The sequence below is a fragment of the Aegilops tauschii genome, chromosome 7 (genome assembly GCF_002575655.3).
Source record: "Aegilops tauschii subsp. strangulata cultivar AL8/78 chromosome 7, Aet v6.0, whole genome shotgun sequence".
Taxonomy (NCBI): Eukaryota; Viridiplantae; Streptophyta; class Magnoliopsida; order Poales; family Poaceae; genus Aegilops; species Aegilops tauschii.
Window position 1 is genome coordinate 98,941,623 of NC_053041.3, and position 6,981 is coordinate 98,948,603.

The following is a 6,981-nucleotide window of genomic DNA, read 5'->3' on the forward strand; positions in this document are numbered from 1 at the left end:
GTAATGTACTCCATATTATATTACCTCTGTGATATTCTCCTACTATGTTAAACAAAAAAAATCACCCTGGAGATACGCAGCTCCCTAAAAAGAGCAGTCGCCCATAGCACGACTGGGCCGGCTCATGGACGCGAAATCCGTTTCTGTTTTCTGCATCGCGCGCGACCTAAAAAAACCCCGGAAAAACAAGAAGGCACTAGGTTTCGATCCAACGATCTAAATCACAACAGAGTACTGATCGCAACCAGCTTGCCACTCCACCACACAACTACTTCTGGGAATCAAGGCGCTAAACTCTATAAGAACAGACAGCAGGGTTCTGATTTTGGAAAAAACAATTTAGAAACATTTCTTGAAATTTTCGACCGATTTGAAATGCTGCATTTTTTTTGATATTCCAAGTATTGTTTCTGAAAAAAATGTAAACAATTTTTGTAATCCAAATTCAGAGAAAACCACGAACATTTTTCAAAATGGCGCATATATTTTTCAAAAATTGTTTGCATTTGTCAAAAAATTTGAACAAAATTTCAAAGTGGGAACAATTTCTAAAATCATGAACATATTTTGAATATTTTGAACAAATTTCGAAATGGAGGACAATTTTGAAAATCCCAAACAAATTAGAAATGCGAACAATTTTTTAATACGTGAACAAAAATTAGAAAAAGAGAACATTTTCTGAAATTTGTACGCAACTTTTGAAAACAGGAACATTTTTTGAAATCCTAGTTATTAGCTAAAATTTCGAAAATTGAACAAAAATATTCTGAACAATTTTTGAAAAAGGAAACATTTTGTGAAATTCGCGAACATTTTTTAATATGAACAATTTTTCTAAAACACGAACATTTTCTAAAAGTTGAACTTTTTTAAAAGCACAAAGGTTTTTTAGGTTTCCAAACAATTTTTGAAACATGAACACTAAAAAGGAAACTAAAAATTTGAAATATAAAAAGGAAATGGAAAAGGAAAAGAAGAAACGGAAAAGTGAAAGAAAAGAAAAAAGAAAGAAGAAAAATAATTAGAAAAAAGAAAAAAAAGAAAAAAGAAACCAGAAAACCGGTTCAGGGAACCTGCTAGAAGGTTCCTAAAACCAGGAAAAACCTGCTCCGCGCTATAAATGGGCCGGCCCGGTCGATCGCTCGCTCGCACCTCCCTCTGCGAAGTGTCGACGGTTTGATGCAGTAAGCGGCGTATAGGATTTCCCCTCGTATAACGCGTGAACCCGCATAATTCCGGTGAGTATATGGGCTCGGCCCAATTTTCTGTCCAGAACAGAGCATGTATACTCGTCCGACCCGTAAACCTTACCCCTGAAGCCTTATAACTACGGGTTTGCGGGACAAATACGGGTCGAAACCCTATCCCCTCGCCGCCACCCACTACCGCGTTTCCCCGCTATTCCCCAATCCCTCCATCACATTTTCTCACCGCCGGTGAGCCCAGTTTTGCCTCCAGCCACCATGTGGGGAGGTATGTGGAGAATCGGCCGCAGCTTCGGCGGGGGCGACGACCCCGAGTGCGAGTGGTGTGTCCGCGCGGACGGCTCGAGGAAGCACACGACCAGGAAGTGGACCAACCAAGGCCTCCAGGCGCTGGCAAGGCTCCTCCATCGCGAGACGGAGGAGTACGACCGCCGACACGGGAGGACGCCCTCCTCGACCGCGGGCTCTTCCTGGTCGCGGGCTCTTCCTCCGCCGCGTGGCTCACCTCCAGCGCGGGGGGGGGGGGGGGTGGCTTCCGGCGCGGTACTTCTCCCCGTGAAGAGGGAGCCGGAGGAGGGTGAGCTTGTCGCCGTCAAGCGGGAACCGGAGGAGATCCCGCACCGAGGTGTCATCGGTCCCGAAGATTACGTCAGCGACGATGTCGAGGCGGTCGCGGCTGCGATTATCGCACGGAGCTTGCAAAGAGGAGGAGGAGCGCCGCCACCACGACGAGGAGATCCAAGAGCTCCTTTTCAAGCAGGCGGTCGCGGCCAACCTCGCCGTGAAGGACAAGGACGATGAGTGGCGGCGCGTCCGCGAGGAGCAGCATAATATGTACATCGACCTTGTCAACTCCGACGAGGAAGACTGTTCGACGACTGTGCTCCTCCACCGCGTCGGCGCCGCCGCCGTGAGCTCGTCCATTTTGGTAGCCGCCGCGAGCTCGCAGATCCCCCCTCCTAGTGGTAGAATGTAGTATATATGTAGTATGTTGTGATTAACTATGAATGATCAGTGTGGTTGCAATTTTTCCGTGAAAGTTTTTTATTTAAATTATACAGTTTCATATATAGGGTCTATTCTGCGGCGCACGATTTCGCCCCGCAAAACAGATCTCCTCGAACTGTAAACGTGTTATGCGGGTCGGCATCATACGGGGTCTGTTAGCGATGCTCTTACTGTTTGAAACAATGACTCCACCCCTTGATCTACCACTGCATCAACTTTATACTTTTTTATTAAAATAGAAATATGTGGATATCACATTGAATATGTGTATTATTGAATAAAGTTTGATCCCTTTTAAAAAAGAAAATGAATACAGATTGATCCGGTAAAACAAAACCTTTAAAATACTATTTATTCATATATGGTTAATTTGGGCTTCGGAATTATTTTTGTTAATCAAATTTGGCATTCCTACACAATTTTCTCTTAACATATTTGGCGCTCCAAATTATTTTCTTTACGGCCTAATACTTCCCGCGTCAGATTTTTTTTGCGCTCCAATATATGCCCGGATAATTTGCCCACGCCGCCATCCCCCACCTCCCCACCTTCCCGTTTCTCCAACCTCTTGATTCCAATCTACGGGGGCATCGCCCACCGCACGCCACCCATTCACGCACCCCGCGCGGTGGCTGCCTCAGCTAGAAGCGGTGCCCTCCGCCGCTAGCTCCGCCGACCGCTGACTTCTGTTCTCCTCCATCGGCAATCTCAATAGTTGGAGCCCCGTCGGCGTCCATCGTCCTCACACCTCACCGTCGCCAACGACAACGTGCTCCTCCCCACGTCGTTATCACCATCACCAAGACGTATCCAGGACAATTACATCCTTCACCCGAAGCTCCGCGGCGCGTTCCGTCGCTACACCTCCCCGCATCTTGCCTCCATCCAGCATCGTCAGCCATCGGCACGTCAGCAGGTAATCCCTTGAATCCCATATCCTATATGGTTTTTACCATTAAATCATTCAAAGTGGCCTCCTTAATTAATGCATCTCAAGCCTATATTCCTATTGGTTCTCTTTCCTAAGTTCAATACTTTCACCTCCGTCTCCTTACTTCCCGCTGGTAGTCGCAATGCACTGTAAGTGTTTGGTGAATTGTTTGCTTGCCTCGAAATCAATCCCGACATGGTAAAATATGTCATCAATTGTTTGGTCTAATAAAATTATATGTAGTAAAACTGAAAGTAGTACAAGTGGTGTATGTTACACTCACAGACATAACAGCAAGCTTTTACCATGAATTTTCATTACCGACAGTCAAGAAAAGACATGTATTAAAATCCATCGTCCAGAAAGGGGTTACATCTGGAGATAATCCTTTACATAAGAATTTTGAATTTACAACAACTGGACCGATGTTTAATTTAATTGAAAATGAATTACATTGCTTTATTCGGAATGGTCTATAGTTCACATGCTTATTGCTCAGACAAATTCAAAATTGTGATTAGAAGTAATTTTCATCAGGTCGATCCATATGGTTAACCGTTGATGAATCAGAAATCATCTCCACAAGTTTGATCCATTTGGTCCGATAATCTTTCCATTTGAGAATATACATGACTCAGTGATTCCTTTTCAAAGTAAGCTACATGATACTGCTTCCTCGGTGGGCTTATGATAGAGGTGTAAGCTGTAAATTTATGAAAACAATCTGTAGTTACTCGGCTTGAACATTCAAATAGTGTTTTGTACTGGCTAAACTATATTTTGTAGACTATTTACAAAACATTTTGTGGACTTTCAAAATGCTGTAACAAAGTGCTAGTGCTCTTAAGTTATTTGATGTCCCAAGACATTCTTTGTGATGAAAATGACACCTGCCAGTGTAGTACTAAATAACCCAAGCCATCTAAAGATTTCATGTTCATTATTGACCAAACACAGCACCTAGTCACCTCCCTACAGGTGTCCGAAAATCACTTAATACAGATCACAATCAGCCTTGCAAAAGAAATAACAGGAAACAAGCCAAAAGTACAGATCACAATAGTTCTCCAAGTCAGTTTGCCATCAGTCTCCACACCCATGGCATTGAATACCTAAACTGCAATGTGCTTCAGTAGCTTTGCTCTGACTCCAAGAATTTCCATTGTCCTTCTTTTCGGTTGTTAAGAACTTGAGTTAATACCGTCAGTCTCCACACGGATGGCATTGAAGATCTAAACTGCAATGTGCTTCAGTAGCTTTGCTCTGACTCTAGGAATTTCCAGTGTCCTCCTTTGGGCTGTTAAGAACTTAAGTGAATCCAGTAACAAATAGAACTTCACTTAAGTATTTGGACGTAGAAACGCACTACCAGTGCATGAAATTGTGGTGTCTGTAGTTTTCCATTGGTCGTTTATTGTCAGTCAAGTTCTCAAGTTTTTATGCACCGCTGCCATTTCGGATCAATGCTCACAACATGGCTTCTTCATTTCACTTGCTATCTTGACTCGCTCCAAACCAAGCAAAACTCCTGCAACAGCTCCTCCACCTCCAGCAGTAGCAAGCTTATCTTACTTCTCATCCTAATATAGTGTGCAAAGTCTAGAAAAAAATTAATAGTAATGAGTACGCGTACCTCTTGTATTTTCAACACTTACCTGCAGCAGAAATGAGGCTATAGCTAATATTCATGTACCAAAGTAAAGTGAACAGTGAACTGCTAATTCTGGTAGAATTAAAACAAAAATCAACAAATTAGGAGATGCAGTCCGCAACAACAAAACCTAATTAGCAATGACAATACACATATGTGGAGTTTCTAGTGTTTTAGAATTTTTTCTGCATGGAAGCACAGCAGTACCAGGATTCATGCCATTCTGATTGGAAACTTTGGGAGGACAAAAATCATATGTTCTACTTGTTCTACGAATGCCAAAATCTGAGTTGTTTATGTGATGATGTAGTGCAATGTGTGACCTTGACATGCATTTCTAGGGACACATTACCTGTCATTAGCTTGTTGATTAACATATGATTTTATCATTCTTGTGGAAAATATTTTATGTCAAGGGTACCGAGACGGCTTCGAAACCTGAACATCCCAGTGCAGGCTGTTGATAGTGTACAAGCAGATGAAGAAAATTTACAGGCCCTCCAGAAAATTAATGATTTCTTACGAAGAAAGTGATGGTATACTTCTACTTATGATTAAAGTAAAGGTTTTAATTTAATACTTAGTATAATGAGATGTTTATATTTATTTCAACGGCAGGAGAAACTGGAAGAAAGAAAACAAAAGATAACAATGGGAGCCTTTCATGGGAAGATAATAGAGAAGTATTTAAAAGTGTGCATGGGGAAGAAGTGAAAAACTTCGAGGGTATTATGGTGATAAGTATTGGAGCGAAATAAAGTCTCTCAGGGACTGACTTTTGTTCGGCATTCTTATAAAGGAGAAAATGTTCAGTTTGCACTGCGGGCACTAGGTGATAATGTAGAAAACATGACAGATGAGATGGTTATGATGAGTTCGTTCCTGAAGCAAAAATTCCCTGGAGAGGATTGGAGAAATGACTTTGTAACTGAGGGAAGTGATGAAGTTGGTATCTTAGCCACATCTCTTTCTACAAAGATAAAAGTATGAGTATTAATATATTATTATCATATTCTTGTTTTAGGTTGATCTGAATGGAAGAGTAGTTGGCAGTGACCTCCCACATGAATCAGACAACAAAGTTGAAGAATCACCTGGGAGTTCAACATTTCTTCTTACACTGGATTGAAAGCTTATGTTCTGAAAGTTTCTATGTTATTTTCTTTTTTCAGGGTAGCTAAAGATTTAGAAAAGGTGTGCACCCCAAGAGCCAGGAGGAACTACAGACAGAAGATCTAGTCTTTAAGTGAACAAATATTATAGATTATGTATAGATTTTAGCTTCATAGGAAAACTTAGTTCTAGTTTTCAGTATAGTTTCTTAATTATTTGCATCTTTCATATGAATGTATGATTTGATTCAGTTGTGAACTCAAGATGTTTGTTCCTACTAACTAGTACACTGGATTTGTACTAAGTATGCTAATTGTACGAATGGGATACTTGTGAATGCAATTGGTGATATGGGTGGATGCCTTTATATGATCATATTTGTTGCTTGTGAATGCAAATGGTGATATGGGCGGATGCCTTTATGTAATTATATTTGATGATCATTCTGAACATGCATCTGTGGCATGATAGTAACTGAATTTGAAATTATGAAATACAAATTCAACATAAATCAAATAATATTCAAAGTAAAATATTCCATAGTTACAAAGAAGCTTATGTATATTTAGAGACGAATATAGCGTCTCTATGTAGCGCGTATAAGCATTGGGCCCATGACGAATGAAACGTCTGTATGTGAGTAGAGACGTGATATGAGCGCATCTAATAGAACGTCTTTATATATCTAGAGACGATTTTAAACGTCCCAATATAGCGTCTCATGCCATGTACACACGCTTTACCGGCGTCTGTAGAAGTTTTGAGACGGTCCGTGAGAAGACGCTTCAAAGACACTTTACTATGTCGACTCTATGGTTGCCTAGAGATGAAATAACACGTCTTTAGCTATGGAATTGAACGTCTCTACACGTAGATTTTCTTGTAGTGAGGGATCGAACCACAGACAATGAACTGGCCAGACCGTTGCCGGACTTGGTTCTTCGGGGCTGGCGGAACCGTGGACCCTGTATCAGGGAGGTGTCGTTGGACGGACGAGCAACTTGCAATACCCGTCAAGAAGATTCAGCACTATATCGATGCAGTGCAGCAAGGGACGTTCGTTCCAGACA

The 6,981-nt window shown here is 41.6% G+C and overlaps 1 long non-coding RNA gene across 1 annotated transcript; it reads left to right on the top strand.

Moving 5' to 3' along the window:
* The first annotated feature begins 2,901 nt into the window (after positions 1-2,901).
* Positions 2,902-6,565, top strand: LOC109749080 (uncharacterized). Its single transcript, XR_002229533.4, has 3 exons — positions 2,902-3,132; positions 5,215-5,334; positions 5,417-6,565. It is a non-coding gene; the product is annotated as an uncharacterized lncRNA (long non-coding RNA).
* Positions 6,566-6,981: the final 416 nt, after the last annotated feature.